At 41.9% G+C, this 21,230-nt stretch overlaps 1 protein-coding gene and 2 long non-coding RNA genes across 24 annotated transcripts in view; 2 read left to right on the top strand and 1 right to left on the bottom strand.

Annotated features, from left to right (window-relative positions):
- The window catches only part of LOC138759033 (spindlin-Z), a 138,127-nt gene that overhangs the window by 84,713 nt on the left and 32,184 nt on the right, over positions 1 to 21,230 (top strand). The gene's annotated exons all lie outside the window — the stretch shown is intronic.
- On the bottom strand, positions 8,084 to 14,889 carry LOC138737708 (uncharacterized). Its single transcript, XR_011341189.1, has 3 exons — positions 14,676 to 14,889; positions 12,862 to 12,951; positions 8,084 to 8,378 (listed from the first exon to the last, which is right to left on the bottom strand). It is a non-coding gene; the product is annotated as an uncharacterized lncRNA (long non-coding RNA).
- LOC138737651 (uncharacterized) lies at positions 15,198 to 15,780 on the top strand. Its single transcript, XR_011341135.1, has 2 exons — positions 15,198 to 15,426; positions 15,527 to 15,780. It is a non-coding gene; the product is annotated as an uncharacterized lncRNA (long non-coding RNA).

The raw sequence follows: 21,230 nt of genomic DNA, 5'->3' as shown, positions 1-21,230 counted from the left end.
AGGAAGTAGTATTGGCTATTTTAAAGGGAATCAAGGTGGATAAATCTCCAGGTCCAGACAAGATATTCCCTCGGACCCAGAGGGTGGTTAGTATACAAATATTGGGAGCTCTGACAGAAATATTTAAAATGGCACTGGCCACAGTGCAGAGATTTGGAGGGTGGTTCACGTTGTTCTGCTGTTTTAAAAAAGCTCCAAAAGAAAACCTGGAAATTATAGACCTGTTGGTCTGACATTGGTGGAGGGTATATTAATGAAGCGTGTTCTTAGGGATGGTATATACAATTATTTGGAAAGACAGGGATTGATTAAGAGTAGTCAACATGGTTTTGTACATGGTAGTTCATGTTTAATAAATCTTGAGTTTTTCGAGGAGGTTACTAAGAAGGTGGAAGAGGGGATGTTGTGCATATGGATTTTCATAAGGCCTTTGACAAGGTTCTGCATAAGTAGTAGTTAGGAAGTATTAGGTATTAATGTTGAAATAGTGAAATGGATTCAACAATGGTTGGATGGGAGATGCCAGAGAGTAGTGGTGGAAAATTGTTTGTTAAATTGGAGGCCGGTGACTAGTGGAGTGATTCGGATTGGTACTAGGTCCATTGTTTGTCGTATATATATTAATAATCTAAATAATAGGATGGTAAATTGGATTAGTAAGTATGTGGATGATACGAAGATTAGTGTTGTGGACAGTAAAGAAAGTTATCAAAGCTTGCAGTGGGATATAAGATGAGCTGAAAGATGGCAGATGGAGTTTAATGCGGATAAATGTGAGATGCTACATTTTGGTAGGATTAATTAGCAAAGGTCATGCATGTTAAATGGTGAAGTGCCATAGAACAAAGGGATTTAGGATTTCTGCTACATAATTCAATGAAAATTGATAGGGTGGTGAAGAAAACATTTGGTATGTTGATCTTCATAAATCAGAGTATAGAATACAGGAGTTGGGATGTCATGATGAAGTCATATAAGGCATTGGTGAGACCAAATTTGGAATATTGTGTGCAGTTTTGGTCACTGAATTATGGGGTTTGAGTCACACGGAAATATTGAGCAGGCTGGGACTTTATTCCCTGGAGCGTAGAAGATTGAGGGTGATTTGATAGAGGTATTTAAAATGATGAGAGGGACAAATAGAGTCAATGTGGACAGGCTTTTTTCATCGAGAGTGGGGGAGATTCAAACAAGAGGATGTGGATTGAGATTGAAAGGGGAAGAGTTTAGAGGAAACATGATGGGGAATTTCTTCACTCAGAGGGTGGTGGGAGTGTGGAATGAGCTTCCAGCTGAAGTGGTAGATGAGGGTTTGATTTTAATATTTAAGGAAAAGTTGGATAGGTATATGGATGAGAGGTGTAGAGGGTTATAGGCCGGGTGCGTGTCAATGGGACTAGATTGGAGAAGGTGTTCAGCATGTACTAGAAGGGCCAAACTGGCCTGTTTCTGTGTTGTAATTGTTATATGGAGGAGTTCAGTGACTCTTTCCTGGTACTGAATCTTTACTCAAAGAACAGTTGCCAAGTGCTGATTTATACAGTCATTTTGACAGATGCTTACATGCAGCTTTATAAGTTCTTACTAATTGGCAACAGCTTTACACGTTTGTTCATTAATTGGAGTCTGTAGCAGTTCCCTTGATTAGACAACCAGTAATGCCCAAACAATTTCAGTTATTCTTATCTCTAACTTTTCCCTCTCATCCTGTCGAGAATGACATCTCGATTCTATGGAATGTCTCTATAGCTAGTCCTCCCATCCTGACATAAGGCCCTTTTATAGTGAAAATTAGCAAAGACAGGCTTCCTCTGTCTTTTAGACATTCTATTTAATGGCGTAAAAGGTCCAAAGGTGGATTAGCGGGTCCAACATGATCCAGGTTCCCTCCACCAAGGTGGTAGTTTCAGAGGTGGAGTGAAGTTGCTCCAGCTTGTGTGTAAAAGGATTGCCACTGAAAGCGGCTCCAAACAAGAAGGTAAGATAATTGACTTCACGCTGACAGCCCCATCATCCAGTTGTGCTGTTACTGAGTGGCTGGTAGAGCTGTCAGGCTGCAATCGCTCATGTCACCCCGCTCCTGAGGGGGCAGTCTGGCGATGGGGTTGTCAGGTGTGGGGCTGATAAGGGGGAATATGGAGCAAGAGAAACCGGAAATAGAAGAGGGGGGGGGGTGGGGAGGAAGCAGAATTGAAGAGTAAGGGAACAGAGTGACACGATGTCATGCAGCAGGGAGGTGAGATCGGTGTGGGGTTGATATGGGGGAGATGGGGCAAGAGGAAGGGGGTATGGAAAAGAGGGAGGGATGGCAATGGAGAAGGAGGGGAATGGAGGAGAAGGGGGGCGGGGAGGGGGGCTGTTGCAGGGCGGCCACTGCTGTGCTATACATCCTGTCCCCTTTTGCCCTGGAAAGCTGGTATGCTTCTCTGGGCTACATAAAAGGACTGCACGATCTGTCTTTTCTGTCAGCATAAACAATATATCTGTCTTTTTTTTTGGAAACATGAGCTGGTGGTAATGCTGCCACCATAAAATCCCCTATAGATAATAGCTGTCTCTGCAGCTGTGAATTATTTGACAGCATTCCCTACAAAAACACTGACTTTTTGTAAGGTCACTTCTCCAGCAAAAATTCCACAATCCTTTACATTACCCCATAATCTGTTACATTGCCCCATAATCCTTTATATTCCCTCCTTTTATCATTTTAAGATAACCACAGAGTTCAAATGTCAAGGTGACAAAAAAGACATAACAATAAAGTTATGTTGTCAGTGGGCCTTTTTTTCCAGTCACTTCAGTGTATCCAGTAAGGCTGTCCTTCAGACTTAATTAATGGGACCTGGAATGACCTATTCCACTGAGTTCCCAATTTCTTCTAATCCCAATTCTTTACGAGGATGTAATTTCCAGGTTCGTCGTTAGAGTATTCACCATTGTTCCGTTGGTTTACCCTCCTTTAGGAGGGCTTGATGTACTTATGAAAGCACCGTTCGAAAAACTTTAGTTAGATCACTCAGATATTTGCTCAGGGTCATGGCCTCTGGTGATGTGGACTTTGCTGTCCAAGGTTTCCGCGTTGGCTGTCCGCAGACCATCTCTGCAGCAGATAGCCCCGACTTGTCACCCGCATATTAAACAATGCTAGGGGTAGCACTTTTACCTGTTTCCTTAGCCAATTTTCCAGCTTAGTTTTTAATGTTCCATTTGCACATTCCACAATTCCTACTGCCTGGGAGCAGTGGAATCGCTGCTGGATCCCCAATTCCTTATATAATTCTTCATTTATCTTGACTACAAAGTGAGGACTATTACCTGAACTCAATGCCTCAGGCAGACCGTAGCAGAGAATTTCCCTTAACAAAATTTTAATAGTCAAAGCAGTAAAATAAATTTTAACTAACAGGCAAAAATCAGTATTGTTGGTGGTTGGGTTAGCCTCAATCCATCAACTAAAACCTCTAACATCACCAAGCAATATTTACAGAAATGCATTAGCAATAATTCAATAAAATCTAATTAAAAACAAGAAAAATGGCTTCCTGGGCTTTCCTGCTGGCATGATGTCCCTTTACTAAAATTGTGCTATTGGGATAAAACAGTTGTTTGCTCATTTTACTGTCGCTTCATTAAAATTTGGATACCACCTAGACATTTACAGTAATATATTTATCATTCCCCCCCTTGCCTAAGTGGGTATCAGTGGGCACATAATAAAGTAACAGGGGTAAAAAAAGATATCAGGTATACATTTTTAGCTGCTGGCATACTCCATAACTGAGAATCGGGATGTGGGGTGCACTTGTTACATGTCTGCCAAATCCGGTCTGTCGAAAAAGCAGCTTGTTTAAGTTCCTCCCCCACCCCCACGCAGGACCTTCCACTTGGGGTTCCCTGTCGTTTATAGGCAAAAGAATGGAGACTGAATGAAGTGAATAATTCACATATTTAAAAGTAGCTCTGTGCAGAACTTTGGGAATATAGGAAAACTCAGGATTATGCAGTGCACTTGGGCACTTGCTGAAAATGTAAATGGTGTTTCTTACTGACAGAATTACAACTCATCATCCTCCCTCATTGCAGCTAAGCTGCATAACTCTGCTGCATTTTGACAACATCCCCCAAATCATTCTCATTTTCTGTAAAAGTAGTGTATAAATGTTTTGCTTTAACTCTTTATTTTGTCATTAGTGTGTTTTAGGCAGCAATGTCGGAAAAATTCTCAGAAAAATTTAATATAAATTAATATAATTACTCACCTTGTGGTCATTAACACTTCATGCCTTAAGTTCCTGTGTGTGTTGTATGCTGTATTCATGAGGTGTTAGTCCCGGTGCTTTTACGTGGCCTGTGCTGTATGCTGAATTCATGAGGTGAGTTTTGTGCTGCGATTTAGATGGCAGGCTTCCCCGAAAAGTAGTAGGGGTCCTGCAAGATAAATAGACTAAAAATTTCTGTACTTTCCTTACATGCCTGCAGTCTAAAAACCCTAAATGTCTCATTTCTCCACAAAAGTTGCTGTTTGCATTTTTTCCTTTGCTTATTTATCTTGTCTCCTCTTGCTGCATTTCAATAACATGCAAATATTCAGCCATCCAGAAACAGTTCAACTTCTTTCTTTGGCTTGGCTTCGCGGACGAAGATTTATGGAGGGGGTAAAAAGTCCACGTCAGCTGCAGGCTCGTTTGTGGCTGACCAGTCCGATGCGGGACAGGCAGACACGATTGCAGCGGTTGCAAGGGAAAATTGGTTGGTTGGGGTTGGGTGTTGGGTTTTTCCTCCTTTGCCTTTTGTCAGTGAGGTGGGCTCTGCGGTCTTCTTCAAAGGAGGCTGCTGCCCGCCAAACTGTGAGGCGCCAAGATGCACGGTTTGAGGCGTTATCAGCCCACTGGCGGTGGTCAATGTGGCAGGCACCAAGAGATTTCTTTAGGCAGTCCTTGTACCTTTTCTTTGGTGCACCTCTGTCACGGTGGCCAGTGGAGAGCTCGCCATATAATACGATCTTGGGAAGGCGATGGTCCTCCATTCTGGAGACGTGACCCATCCAGCGCAGCTGGATCTTCAGCAGCGTGGACTCGATGCTGTCGACCTCTGCCATCTCGAGTACCTCGACGTTAGGGGTGTGAGCGCTCCAATGGATGTTGAGGATGGAGCGGAGACAACGCTGGTGGAAGCGTTCTAGGAGCCGTAGGTGGTGCCGGTAGAGGACCCATGATTCGGAGCCGAACAGGAGTGTGGGTATGACAACGGCTCTGTATACGCTTATCTTTGTGAGGTTTTTCAGTTGGTTGTTTTTCCAGACTCTTTTGTGTAGTCTTCCAAAGGCGCTATTTGCCTTGGCGAGTCTGTTGTCTATCTCATTGTCGATCCTTGCATCTGATGAAATGGTGCAGCCGAGATAGGTAAACTGGTTGACCGTTTTGAGTTTTGTGTGCCCGATGGAGATGTGGGGGGGCTGGTAGTCATGGTGGGGAGCTGGCTGATGGAGGACCTCAGTTTTCTTCAGGCTGACTTCCAGGCCAAACATTTTGGCAGTTTCCGCAAAGCAGGACGTCAAGCGCTGAAGAGCTGGCTCTGAATGGGCAACTAAAGCGGCATCATCTGCAAAGAGTAGTTCACGGACAAGTTTCTCTTGTGTCTTGGTGTGAGCTTGCAGGCGCCTCAGATTGAAGAGACTGCCATCCGTGCGGTACCGGATGTAAACAGCGTCTTCATTGTTGGGGTCTTTCATGGCTTGGTTCAGCATCATGCTGAAGAAGATTGAAAAGAGGGTTGGTGCGAGAACACAGCCTTGCTTCACGCCATTGTTAATGGAGAAGGGTTCAGAGAGCTCATTGCTGTATCTGACCCGACCTTGTTGGTTTTCGTGCAGTTGGATAATCATGTTGAGGAACTTTGGGGGACATCCGATGCGCTCTAGTATTTGCCAAAGCCCTTTCCTGCTCGCGGTGTCGAAGGCTTTGGTGATTGCATTACCTTTGATGGTTTGCAGGAACAGTAGGTGAATATTTGAAGCTGTATTTGAACTAGGTTTATGGTTCAAAGGAGAATAGACTGGAGCTTAAAGTGTCCTCATGTTAAAGAAAATTGGTGTTTTTAAATAAAAACAAGGGTGGTTTAAAAGTGAATATTCTGATGTGAAACAAATGCAGTAGAAATTTACACTGTAGCAACTCTAAATTTGCAATGTTGTCATGCTACATTTCCAATGATTCCCACAGATCAACTATCAGCATTGCCCTGCTCCAAGTATTTAACATGAAACTTCTCACCTCTTTAACAAATACTCCCATCTCTGCCTTGAATACAGGTTGGTCCCTGCCTATGATAGGGTTCTGTTCTGGGACTCTCATCGTAAGTTTAAAGTAGCGCAAGTTGAAACAATATCGCCAAATAGTGCCCTCTACTGTTTTTAATATAAAATTAAGCGCTGAAAACCTTTTATACAACTGGAATAAAAACCAATACTGCAATTCACACAACCATTTTTATTTAAATTTTATTTAAATGCCAAAAAACCTTTATTATAACACAAATTAAAATGAAAAAAAATTACAAAGCTGTGCCATATATTGCAAGTGTGGGGAAACATTGTAACTTGAAACCGAAAGTACCTGATTCTGACTATCATATCTTTGAAATATCATCGAATCTACCTGAATATGAGTCCTCGTTGTGACTGATGAAACCATGGGGATGCTACATTAATCCATATGTTTTGGACTTGATCAAGCCTTAGAAGATACTGGACAGAGATTTTTCAGACTTTATTATTAATTCTTAAACTTGGAGCATAATCCTTTAGTTGCTCTTTTTGGCACTACTGGAGAGAACGGCTTGACTTTAATGTCGACTTTTCTTATGGCAAGATGTGCAATGCCACTTAGGTGGAAGGATGCTCCTCTGTCCACTCGTGCTCAATGGGTGGGCAGAGCAGTCTTTATGTCTTGCCTTAATTTAGATAAAATCTGATGTTCTGTACTGATACGAATATGAATTTTCAAAGTATGTGGGGACAATTTGTGAACTATTTTCAGAACTTCTAGAACAATAACAATTTCAATGATAATTTAATGTTTTTTTTCACACTTCTTCTGAAGCAGAGTATTATTTTTTTTTCTCTATACAACTCTGGTCTAGTGGGAATAGATATTATAATAAAATATTTCATATCATTAATTTAGTGATAAGTGATTATGGGTCCTGATTATAATAGGATTGTTACTTTTTGTATTTATGTATTCTATATACACTTTGTTTATTATTATAAAATCAATAAAAAGATTGAAAAAGAAAGAAATATTGCAAGTCGGAACGTTGTAAGTCAGGGTCTATCTATACTCAAAGAAACTGCTTACTTTATCATTTGAAGAGTTCCAAAATAGTCAGCTTTCTGAAAGCAATAAATGCCTACTATTTTAAGGAAAAAATGGTGGTAGAAGGCAATCCTCCCTTTATTTCTGTTCCCTTTTCTCTCTTTTTGTATGTGGCAGTCACACTGACTGCAATATCTGTCAGGTTTTCTGGTTTCCATATACCATTTTACCTCTGCAGCTTTTATTTTTTTTTTGTCTCTTCCCACATCTTGTGGACCTCCTCTTTTTATACCTTAATTCTCTTTTTCCACTTTTTAGCTGTAGCCTTTTCCTGATTTAATTGCTCTGCCTCTGCTATAGTGGCCGTGTTCCATGTTCCTCCTACGGCCATACTTCTTATGTTAGGGTCACATTCTTAAATTCTTTTCATCACCTGGGTGCAAATCACACAGGCCTTTCACCAGATAACCATTTTTACTCTGCCACATACTCACTGTCTACTAGTTAAAAATTTACCATTTAAATTTACCCTTTTCTGGCCTTCTGCTCAATTCCTACCTTTCTACTGAGTTGTGTAACTCGCTGTTCAATTTTAAAACTACACCATTCACTGTCCAATTTAAAACACTCTAACCTGCCCAATTAAATTTATACTCTTAATTTATCGGACCCTCGTTTCCTCAGTTCTTAGACACAACAGTTGGCAAAGTGATGGCAGTCTTTACCATGGTTTGGGTGCAAATAATACAGGTTGACCTAATTGTTTTTGTCCATAGTCTGACCCATTTCCCAAGCCTACTTTCCAAATTAGTTGAGCCCAGGCTAACAGACCCATGCAACAAAAGTAAAATTCTATTACTTTTACCTTGTTTTCACCCTTGGGTTCTTTATTGGAGCTCAGATGAGGGAACACAGTGTTCCCAGGAGTCAGCTATGGAGTTCGGCCAAGGGTCCCAAAGTTGCACTTCAACTCCCAGTTTCCTTGTTGCCTCTTACTTCATCTGCAGTGATCATCCTAGCGAGCTCTTGCCGACTACGCCAATGTGAAAGTCAGCCTGCACTCTGGGCAAAACATACAGCAGAGAATCACAGAACCAATTAAACAGTTTATTGTTCGACACGAGTGAGAGTAAGGGAGCACAATGAAGAGTTCAGTGGATCTTTCCTAGTATTGAGTCTTTACTCAAAGAACAGTATCCAGACACTGATTGAAATAGTCATTTGGACAAATGTCTACTTGCAGCTAGATAACTGAGGCATGTAAGATGGAACTGCAGTTGTTGTGGGGGGGGACTTTAACTTCCACATAGATTGGGAAAATCAAGTTGGTTGAGGGAGTCTGGAGGATGACTTCATGGAATGCATCTGTGATAGCTTTCTTGAGCAGCATGTGAGTATTGTGCAATGAGATAGATAAAATGAATGATCTAGTAGTTAGGGACTCTCTTGGAAAAAGCGATCATAGATTGAATTTCTCAGATAGAGGGTGCAAGTGTATTATGCTTGAACAGGGGAGTCTACAACAGGATCGGGGGCTGGGGGAGGAATTTGGTCCGCGTGGACTTGGGAGCACAGGCTAGTTGGTAGAACAATTGAGGAACAGTGGTAGACTTTCAAAGAGATTTTTCAAAAAAAATGTATTCCTGTTTAAAAATAAGGGCAGTAAGAGCCTTGGATAACTAAGGAAATAAAGGAAAGTATCAAATTAAAAGGTCTTGTGTACAAAGTAGCCAAGAGAAGTGGGAAACTGAAGGATGTGGAAAACTTTAAAAGGCAACAAAGGTCAACTTTGTTTAGGAAATAAGGAAAGGGAGAAAGGTAAATTAGCACAAAATGTAAAAACAAATGGCAAGAGATTTTATTAATAAATAAAACTGAAGAGGTGACTAGAGTCAACATAGGTCCCTTGGAAGATGAGAAAGGAAAATTGATATTGAGTAATGAGGAAATGGCTGAGGGATTGAACAAATATTTTGTGTCAGTCTTCATGGTGAAAGATATGTCCAGCATGCTAAAGAGTGGTGATAGGGATGTGAAGGGAGGTGAAGGCCTTGATAAGATAATTGTTGCAAAAGAGATAGTGATGAGCAAACTAATGGGACTGAAAGCAGACAAATCCCTTGTTCCTGATGGGATGCATCCCAGGGTTCTGAGGAAATGGCGGGAGTTATAGTGGATGTGTTGGTATCCTTTACCAAAATTCTCTGGATTCTGGGCAGTCCCTGGCAGATTGGAAGACAGCAGATATCATACCACTTTTTAAAAAGGGATGTAAGCAGAAGATGGGTAACTATTGACTAGCTAGCTTAATGTCTGTAGTCGGGAAAATGCTTGAAGCTGTCTTTAAGGATGAAATAGCGAGACATTTAGAACGAAGGGGTTAGGAACATAGGAACATAAGAAGTAGGAACAGGAGTAGGCCAAAAATGGCCCATCGAGCCTGCTCCGCCATTCAATACGATCATGGCTGATCTAATTTATGACCGAACTCCACCTACCTGCCTTCTCCCCATATCCCCTAATTCCTTTATCATGTAAAAATTTATCTAACTGAATTTTAAATATGTTTAATGAGGCAGCCTCAACCACTTCCCTGGTTAGAGAATTCCAAACATTCACTACTCTCTGGGAAAAACTATTTTTCCTCATCTCTGTCCTAAATCTACTCCCCCGAATCTTGAGACTGTGTCCTCTCGTTTCAGTTTCCCCGGCCAGCTCAAAAAACCTTCCTACATCTATCCTATCCATAACCTTCATAATCCTATATGTTTCTATAAGATCTCCTCTCATTCTTCTGAACTCGAGCGAATACAATTCTAAACGATTTAATCTTTCATCATAAGTCAACCCCTTCATCCCAGGGATCAACCTAGTAAACCTCCTCGGGACCGTCTCCAAAGCCAGTATATCCTTCCTCAAATATGGAGACCAGAACTGGACACAGTACTCCAGGTGTGGTCTCACCAGTACCTTATACAGTTGCAACATTACCTTCCTAGTCCTGAATTCAATTCCTCTAGCGATGAAGGCCAACATTCCATTTGCCTTCTTAATAACCTGCTGCACCTACAACCTAACTTTTTGCGATTCATGCACAAGTACTCCCAAGACCCTCTGCACAACAGCATGCTGTAGTTTTTCACCCTTTAAATAAAATTCAGCTCTTTTATTTTTCTTGCCAAAGTGGATAACCTCACACTTACTAACATTGTACTCCATCTGCCAGACCTTTGCCCACTCATCCAGCTTAACTATATCCCTCTGCAGACTCTCCACATCCTCATTACAATTTGCTCTTCCACTCAACTTGGTGTCATCCGCAAACTTGGCTACACCACATCAGGCAGATGCAGCATGGATTCAGAAAAGGCAGGTCTTGTTTGACAAACTTGCTGGAGTTCTTTGAGGATATAATGGGTGCGGTAGATAGAGGGGAACAGGTTGATGTTGTATATTTGGATTTCCAGAAGGCGTTTGATAAGATGCTGCACAGGTGAATGGAGTCTGGGGATTGAAGGTTGGTTAACTGAGAGAAGGCAGAGAGTTGGGATAAATGGGTGTTTTTCTGACTGGTAGACAGTGGTAAGAGGGGGGCCACAGTGGGTCAGTGTTGGGCCTGGAGCTGTTCACCATTTGCATTGATTTGGAAGAGGGGACAGAGTGTCGTGCAGCCAAGTTTGCAGATGATACTAAATTGAGTGAAAAAGCAAATTGTACAGAAGATGTGGAGAGGCTGCAGACGGATATAGTTAAGTTAGGTGAGTGGGCAAAGGACTGGCAGATGGAGTACAATGTTAGTAAAAGTGAGATCATCCACTTTGGTAGGAAAAATAGAAGAGCAGATTATTATTTAAATAGTGAAAAACTGCAGCATGCTGTTGTGCAGAATGATTTGAGAATACTTGTGCGTGAATTGCAAAAAGTTGGGTTATTAAGAAGGCAAATGGAATGTTGGTCTTCATCGCTAGAGGAATTGAATTCAAGAGCAGGGAGGTCATGCTGCAACTATACAAGGTACTGGTGAGGCCGCACATGGAGTACTGTATGCAGTTCTGGTCTCCATACTTGAGGAAGGATGTATTGGCCTTGGAGGCAGTCCAGAGGAAGTTCATCAGATTGATCCCGGAGATTAGGGGGTTGACCAAGGAGGAGGTTGACCCATGAGGAGAGACTAAATTACCTGGGATTATACTCACTTGAATTCACAAGAGCGAGAGGAGATCTTATAGAAATATATAAAGTTATGAAAGGGATAAATAAGATGGAGGGAGGAAAATTATTTTCACTGGTAAATTAGACCAGAACTAGGGGACACAGCCTCAATATTCAGGGCAGTAGATTTGAAACAAAGATGAGGAAAAATTGTTTTTCCCGAGTAGTGAATCTCTGAATTCTCTACCCAAGGAAGTGGTTGAGGCTACTTCATTAAACATATTTAAGGTTCAGTTAGATTTTTACATAAAGAGGAATTAAGGGATATGAGGAAAAGGCAGGTATGTGGAGTTAAGTCAAAGATCAGATCTCCCATGACTTTATTAAATGGCGGAGCTGGCTCGATGGGCCGGATGGCCTACTCCTGCTCCTATTTTATTCTTTTTCCTCCCATCAATTAATGACATCCCTACAGTTGTGGAATGTCTGTAGCTTGTTCTCCTATCCTGATATAGATAACACTGTCTCTGAAGCTGTGAATTATTTGACAGCGCTCCCTACAAAAATATTGTCTCTTTGTTAGGCTACTTCTACAGCAACAGCCCCTTAATCCCTTGCATTCTTTGTTCGACTACTTTCTACATGAAAAGCCCCACAGTCCTTTACATTGTCCTATAATCCTTTACATGCCACACTTCCACCAATCACTTCCTTAGCACCTACAGCTGTGAATCAAGAAATGCTACACTTCTGTCCATACCTCCTCCCTCACCACCATTTGGGGCCCCAAACAGTCCTTCCAAGTGAAGCAACAACTTACTTGTGAATCTACAGGGTCACCTGCATCCAATGTTCCTGTTTGGTCTCCTCCACATTGGAGAGATGATGCAAGCTAAGAGATTGCATTATTGAGCTTCTTCACTCTGTCCCCTGCAGTAGCGAGGATCTCCTAGTGGCCAACCATTTCAATTTCCTGCCCCATTCCGACTCCAACGTGTCTGCCATGGTCTCATGCACTGCCAGACTAAGACTACATGCAAATTGGAGAAACAACATCTCATAGACTGTCTGGGCACCTTCCAACCAGATGGCATCAACATCAACTTCTAAAGTTACCGTTAGCTTCTCCTTCCCGATCCCTATTTCTACTTTCCTTCAACTCTTTGTGTGTGTGTCTCTCTCTCTTTCCCATTCCCCATCTCCTTTCCTTCACTTTCACAGAGCCAATTCTTACCTTTCCTTTTCCTCTTTCTCTCCCATGTCCAATTATCACCTTTCGTCTGTAGGTTTGTGCCCCTTTCCTTCTCCACCAGCCATTTTATTCGGGTGCCTGTCTGCTTTTGTCCCATATATTGAAAGGTTCAGGTCCAAAATATTGGTTGTATATCTTTACCTCCTTCGCTCAGAGCATATGGAGAAGGGTCCCTGTCACTGTTCATCCCCAGCAGCAGCAGGACAGAGTACTCTGGTTTACAGGCTGGACCTGGGGACGCACACAGAGTCAGCCATTCAGAACTGCTGGAAGATCATTAACTCAGTGAAAGATTAACTTTGGTCTGCCCGAATCATGTTGGTCTTTCGACAAATGGAGATGTTGGTGTGGGAATACTGCAGACTGGCACTTTCCAGTCTGCAGAAGTATGTGTTGAGGGATGCACTAAAGCTTGGCACAGCTAACACGGACACTGTGGAGAAGACCACAGTCTAGAGTCCTCCCATTACCCAGGCACAGAGGGTCTGAGACCGAGGGGGAGTCCATCAAACAACAGAAGGGGATTAACAAAATGCCACAATGGTGCTGATGGTGTAAATAGAAATTAATGTATAGTGATGGAAATGTATGGATATGAAATGAAGGCGGCACAGATACTTTGAGCAGTTTTCCTTTTGTAAATAACTTATCGTGGATGAAGTCTATTTTTGATTAAAACAATATTTATCTCCTATGGACGCTGTGAGACCTGCTGAGTCCCTCCAGCATTTTTGTGTTTTTACTATGTTCACAGTGATCACTGTGTGAACGATACTGTGTGTACATACCAGTGTTAACTCTTCATCCCTAATTGCCCCTGAACTCGGGCCATAGTGGGTCTGATGTTGCATTTTGGTCAGATGAGGTAAGAATGGCAGAGTTCCTTGTTTGAAGGATGTTAATGAAGCAGGCATGATTTTCTTGCTGTTTGTTAATGAGTGGAATTTAACAAAAGAAATAGATTTTATTTCATTACTGTAGTTAGTTGTATTTTTTTAAAATTTAAACATACAGCACCATAACAGACTCATCATGGCCCCTGAGCTCATGCTGCCCAATTACACCCAATTAACCTACAGCCCACGGTACGTTTGATTGATGGGAGAAAACCTGAGTGCCAAGGGAAAACCACACAGATACGGGGAGAAGATTCCAACTCCTTACAGACAGCAGAATTTAAATCCCGATTGCTGGTGCTGTGACAACATTGCGCTAACTGTCATGCCAACCACGCCATCCGTATGCTCTGGTGGGATTTGAACTCAACACATAACAAGCACCCAACCATTGTTAAGACCAGGGGTGGGCAACCTATGGCCCGCAATCCCATATTTAATCAGCTTGTGACTCCCACCCCCACGGTGCGCAGCACCCCTGCTCTCTGTGCACTGGAGGCCCCCGTCTTCTGTTGTGGGTGCAGACCCCCCCCCCGCCCTCTGATCTGGGAGACCTCCCCCCTTTCTTCCGCCCTCTGCGCTGGAGACACTCCACCCTCTGTGTCATTCTCCCCTGCCCAATGATGGTGTAGTTCTCCCCCCTCTCTTTGGCTTGGCTTCGTGGTCGAAGATTTATGGAGGGGTAATGTCCACGTCAGCTGCAGGCTCGTTTGTGGCTGACAAGTCCGATGCGGGACAGGCAGACACGGTGACATTATCCCACTGTCAGAGCCTTCTCTGGTGTGACCCATCTCTCCTGTGAGGGACCGTGTCTGTGAGAATTCATCTCACTCACTCTGCAATACCACCTCTTGCTGTAATGCTCGTCAACTATCTGTGTGGTACTTCTCTCTGTCTGTCTCACCCCAACTCCATCCATCCCTTCCCCCCCCCACCGGATATCTATATATGAGATTTTTTTCTGTGTGTGTGCATGACACAATTTCTCTGTGTGACTCCTCGTCTCTCAGCAATCATCTGCTTCTCTGGGTTGGACTCCCTTTAAATTGCTTCACTTACCTCCATAAGTGGTCTGAAGGAGGATTGACTGGTCGAACTCACTCCATCTTAGAGGTGAGATCGCTCCAACTCCTGCGTAAAAGGATTGCTGCTGAATGCGGCTTCAGACAAGAAGATAGGATGATTGATGTTGCACTGACAGCCCCGTCGCCCCGCTGCGCTGTCACAGAGGGGCCGGTGAGCTGTCAGGCTGCTCTCACTCACGCCGCCCCATTCACTCACGTTGCCCCCCGCCCGGCTCCCTTAGACTGCCCATTCCCTTAAGACGCTCCCCCGCCACGCTCTCTCACGCTGCCCGCTCCTGATGGGGCTGTCAGGCAGCAGGGCCGTGAGGTAGCGGCATGAGGGGCCACCAGGCGGGGCTGTCGCAGGGTAGCTGCTGCTATGCTACGCATCCTGCTCCCTTTTTCCCTGAGAAGACAGCGCACTGCTCTGGGCTACATTAAAGGACCGCACAATCTTGCTTTTCCGCCTAAAAGGTAAATTTGCCTTTAAAAAAAAAATTAAGCAGGCGATAACATGGCTTTTGTGGATAAAAATTCCTTTTTTGTGTGTGCTCTCCCTGTGTGTCACTTCCTCTCTCTGTGACACGCCCCTCTCTGTGACACGCCCCTCTCTGTGACATGCCCCTCTCTGTGACACGCCCCTCTCTGTGACACGCCCCTCTGTGACTCATCCTCTGAGATTCATCCTTTCTCTGTGACACGCCCCTCTGTGATATTCTCCCCCTCTCACTAATGTCTGTTTTGGGGTGAGTTATTCTGTTTTCATTGTGACTAATTTTACTCCCTTTTGACTTTTTAAAAATTGTAATTTTAATGACTAACTCATGAATTTTGGTGCATTTCCAGATTTGAAGATGCCTTTCCTGACCTGATCTGCATCATCGTATTCATTTTGTTTCATTCTATTTATTTATTTATCTTTTTTATCTCTATTTATTCATTTCATTTATGGTAGCAAAATTGCGACCCGCCGTTCAACCACTGACACACCATCCGACCCATGCATGGTAAAAGGTTAAGACTGACCTGATGCTCCCTAGTGATCTGTACTGGTTATTCGTTTTTTAAAACAATTAAAAACATGAATATAATTAACTTGCCTCAAATTGTAGAGTATTCAGTACTCATTTATAAAGTCAGCTCCAAGTCAGGAGGTACAATCTGTTGTATGGGATACAAGCAGGGTTTTACAAAGATTCCTGCTTAGGTTAAGTGAATCTACAAATCTCTGGGAGATGGAGGTTACGCGAGGAAGTCTGGGTTAAATTGGGAGTGTATAGGAGAAAAAGACTGCATTTGTCGAGGGCTGCACTGATCTGCAAACAAACCAGGTCACGGAGGTGTAGGCTCGCACTGGGCTGACATCACAATGGTCAGGCTCGCACTGGACTGATGTCACAATGGTCAGGCTCGCATTGGGCTGATGTCACAATGGTCAGGCTCGCACTGGACTGATGTCACAATGGTCAGGCTCGCATTGGGCTGATGTCACAATGGTCAGGCTCACACTGGGCTGACGTCACAATGGTCAGGCTCGCACTGGGCTGACGTCACAATGGTCATGCTCGCACTGGGCTGATGTCACAATGGTCCTAGGGTTGGGGGGGGGGGGGGCAAAAGATCATGTGGGTTGTGCTGATAAGCTCTCGGAGAGTTCCAGTAAAGTCATTCAGTTGGTTCAGCTCACTCACAGCTTCTGTGTGGTTTTTCTTTTGCTTGCTGCACATCACACTGACCACACTTTTATCTCAGTGAACTGATTACTAAGGCGTACCTACAAAAACGAATGTGGTGGCATGGTTGACATAGTGATTGGAACCACGTGTTTAGAGTATCAGCAAGTGGGACCGGGGTTCGAATCCCACGCTGTCTGTAAGGAGTTTGTACGTTCTCCCCATGCCTGCATTGATTTTCTCCGAGGGTCTCTGGTTTCCTCCAACTGTTCAAGATGTACTGGGGTGTAGGATAATTGGGTGGCATGGACTCATGGGCTGAATTAGCCTGTTACTGTGCTCTGTGTCTAAATTTAAAGATTTTAAAATTTAGAATCAAAAAGACAAAGTCCCTTTGAGTGAAAGCAGGATGAAATTCAAGCACAGTTTCTCTTGAGGGTGTGGATATCTGGAACACTTCCATTGAAATTTTCAAGAACGAGATCAATAGATTTTTCTGGAGCTGTCGAATTAATGGAGTTTTGGTAGGTTGGTTATACCTAATTGAAGATGAACAGTTTAAGAGCTTGACCTCCTTTTATTCTTGTGTCTCTATTGTTTGAGATTGTGAAATAGCTGTATAATTTCTTATGTCTTTTTTGATGATTTGGCAAGAAAATTGGTTGTTCACTAGTATGTAATAAGAATCAGAATTTATTATCATGAGCAAGTCACAAAATTCATTGTTTTGCAGGCATCACAGTGCAAACATTCATTTAAACCACCAATAAAAAAAATAAAAAAGGTGCACGAAAAGTCAAAGTAAGGCAGTGTCTTTAGTTCATTGATCATTCAGGAATGTAATGGCAGCAGGTATGATAATAACACCATCTACAAATTTGCCAACAATACCATAGTAGTGGGTTGTTTAAAGAGGATGATTCTGCATACAGGATGGAGACTGAAAACTTGGTTGAATGATGCACCAACGACAACCTTGCACTCAATATCACCAAAACTAAGGAGCAGGATGTTACAGGCAAAACCCTCCTCACTATTGTGTACATCTGCAGGGAATGCTGGCATCGGAAGGCAGCAGCAAACTTCAAAGTCCCATACCACCCAGTACACTCTGTTCTAGCTGCTGCCATCAGGAAAGAGGTAAAGGTGCTACAAAATGTACACCATCAGGTTCAGGAACAGCTGCTTCCCCTCTACCATCAGACTCCTCAACAACAAACTCAATCAGAGGCTAATTTAAGGACACTTACTTGTGCACTTTATTGATTTTTCTTTGCTCTTCCTGTATTGCAAAGTCAGTTTGTTTACAGTTCTATTGATTAACGTTCTATTTATACGTTCATCCTGTGTGCAGTTTATTTTTTGCACTGGCAATTAGTGGTAATTCTGCTGCCCTCACGGGAAAAAAGGAATCGCAGGGTTGTATGTGATGACATGTATGTACACTGACAATAAATCTGAAATCTGGGAAGGTGTCCTTGTGCTACTGAGTGCTCGTCTTTAGGCTCCTGGATGTTTTTCCTGATGGTAGCAGAGGGCATAGCCTGGGTTTTGTGGGTTGTTGAGGATAGAGGCTGCTTTCTTAAGACACCTCTTGTAGATGTACTCGAAGAAGTCTGGTGCTTGTGATGTCATAAGCCTAGTTAACAACCCTCTGGAGTTTTTTTTTCTTGCCTTGAGTACCAGACAGTGATGTCTTCGAGAGTCTTCTGTGACATACTAAATATCCTCAAATACCTCACAAAGTGTGTGGGGGGTGGGGGGGGGTGGAGGGGTTGATTCTTGGCATGATAATAGAATTCATGGTTCCTGGGTGGCCAAGGGTAAGAATTTTTTTAAAATTCTAGAAGGATGTCTAATCTAAAAATTAATCCCTGATTACAAATAATTAATTTGATTCATTTCTCTGTACCTAATTGATTCCAGAACTTGTGACAGATCCTTTTTCTTCCAATAAATAGCTCTTTAAAAAGTTAACGTGTTGCCATGGTATTATGGTGGAATAATTTTTCAGCTGGTTAATCCATTTTGGGTAATTTTTATGTGTTCCCAATGAATTTACAATTTTAGCAATGTTTGGATGTGGTGTAGCTATGTATCTTTTTATAAAAGTGAAAAAAGGTTTTGAGATTTGGAAGTGTATATGTCTTTCTTTTAAACAGATATGAAAAAAAATATAGATGCTCCTCAATTTATGATGAGGTTACGATCCGGAAAACCCTTTGTAAGTTGAAAAAGAATACCATACCTACCGCTTTTTACTGATTACATTTTGAATACCTTTTACCCACACTGAAAAATAAATTAACGTACACAACTGAAGGCATACTGGGCATGAAGAATGTTTGTGTTGTGTCAACATCGTGAGAGTACCATACTCTCCCACATTGCTGCCATCGCCCAGCCTCGCATATCACAAGTGTGGGAACAGATTGGAATATGAAATTGAAAGTACAGATTTGAACTATCATAACTTCAAAAAATTGAAAGTAGGACTTTCGGTTAGGCTGTCAGTTGGAGCTACACACCTTCATTTCCCCAGTTTTCTTATCTTTAAGACTTTCAAAGTGGTGTTGAATTACATAATTTATATTCAAAATGGGTATAAGCTGGAAAGATAACTAAAAGTGGGGAGAAAACAACAAACTCCGCCTATTCCACTGGAGCTTGATAGAGCACATTGATCATTATTGCCTAAGCCTAAATCAGGCAAAAACCATGTTCTCTCTACATCATTATCAAACGAAAGAATTGCTGATTCGTGAAGTCTGTCGTAAAGGCACCTTGCAATACCAAGGCAAAAAATTTAGAAATGTGGAAGATTATTCTCCCGAAGTTATGCCACAGCAGATCTTCTACAGGGAAGTTATGCCGGAATTATATCAATGTGGGTTTAAGCCTTCACTGTCGTCCCAAGCATGTTTCTGAATGTTGTGGGCTCCTCAGATGTACTGGAACAAATTCAAGAATTTATTGATGCAGGATTTAAACGTCTAGATGAAAGGCTTAAGGGACTGGACAATCGATTTGAACAGATGTTTCTTTCTATAGAAGAATAAGGTGAATGTTTGACCTTAACAGAAACTAATTTAAAGGAAATGAATGCCACCTGGAAGACAATTATGCAAGACTAATAACTAGAATTATTGATATGGAAAGTCGAAGGAGACAGCAGAATCTGCGTGTAATTGGTTTAGGTGAAGATACTGTGATTTTTTTTCTCTGATTTGTTGGCACCACTGGAGCTTGATAGAGCACATTAATCATTATTGCCTAAGCCTAAATCAGGCAAAAACCATGTTCTCTCTACATCATTATCAAGCGAAAGAATTGCTGATTCGTGAAGTCTGTCGTAAAGGCACCTTGCAATACCAAGGCAAAAAAATTAGAAATGTGGAAGATTATTCTCCTGAAGTTATGCCACAGCAGATCTTCTACAGGGAAGTTAAGCCGGAATTATATCAATGTGGGTTTAAGGCTTCACTGTCGTCCCAAGCATGTTTCTGAATCTCTTCTCAATGGGAGCCAAGAAATTGTTTGGTTCAGTGGAAGATAGTTGGCAGTTTATTGGCAACCTTCCCACTCCAACTTCCGAATGACCTTTTTTTCTCTGTTGAATAATTGTGTTGAACCAACGTTTGAATTTTAAATATGTTAAAGGTTCACTCATTTGGTTTTGGCGTTCTTACAGTGAAAATATTGTGAGTTGAATCAATCTGGAGTGGTTAGGAAAAGAATTAGACTCATTTTAATTGTATCTATGGTTATGCCTGTTTTATTAAAGCCTAGTTAAAAATTCATTTCATATCAGGGCTTTGGCCCTGCAAATCTGGCTCTTACCGCTGACCAGTTGATCCTGTTAAAAGACGAATCACAATATTTTAATAACAAATTTTTTAAAGGTTTAAATTTTATTTCAATTTTTTTAAAATAAGAAAGATCGGGACCCATGCCTGAAGAGGGCGGACAAAATCAGTGAACCGGTGCGGACTCGGAAGTCCAACATGGCCTGTTTCCGCTCCGTTAATGGTTATATGGTTACGGTTATATCCTGTAACAATTTAAAAAAAAATTCTCATGAGAAGTGATAAATTTTTTTGATGTTTACTGTATTTAGAATAAACTTGTTAGGGAGCAGCTGCAGGGAAATGTTATCATTTTGCTTAGAGCAATTAACATTTAATCTAATCTGGAAGATAGTAGGAACCTTAGAATTAATTAGCACGCGGTCGTATTTTCCATCAGCCTTTGGAGTGTAGGTCTGAAAAAGTACGGGAGTGGAGTTATGAGTGTTTTGAATTGCCATGGTGCTTATTTGGTCCCATCTTATGGAACTGTCTTATTGTATTATAAGGCCATTTGTAGGCCGGATGTAGTTGTGCATGTGGCACAAACTTTGCTTTGCACATGTGCATTGGGATTTTTAAAATTAGTTTTACTTTTAATGGATACTTTCATAATTGAGCAATCATGGCTAATCCGACTAAGTTCCTAAATTGGAATGTGAGAGGTTTAAATCGTCCAGTAAAATGAAGGAAAGTGGCTTCATATTTAAAACAACTTAAAGCTGTGATTATTATATTCATATATATAAGTGGCAGTGATGTTTTGCACCTGATGTCACGGTGGAAAGGGAAACATTCTTTTCGAGCTAAATCTAAAGAGGCGTTGATTTTAATTAATCAGAACATTCCTTTTCATATACATAATGTAACAATATTAATATTTGGGGAGAATTTATAAGATTTAGAGTAGGTCACTTTCATACACACATTTTGGAACAGATCTTATTTGAAAGACTGAAGAATTCACATTGCAAGGTCTCTGGAGAATGTAAAGGGCATTTCACAAGTAGGTGTTAATTGAACTGACTTCAT

Source organism: Narcine bancroftii, chromosome 1 (assembly GCF_036971445.1).
Source record: "Narcine bancroftii isolate sNarBan1 chromosome 1, sNarBan1.hap1, whole genome shotgun sequence".
In the NCBI taxonomy this organism is placed as follows: Eukaryota; Metazoa; Chordata; class Chondrichthyes; order Torpediniformes; family Narcinidae; genus Narcine; species Narcine bancroftii.
The sequence above is the reverse complement of the archived record's forward strand: the minus strand, read 5'-3'. Positions and strand labels throughout refer to the sequence as shown.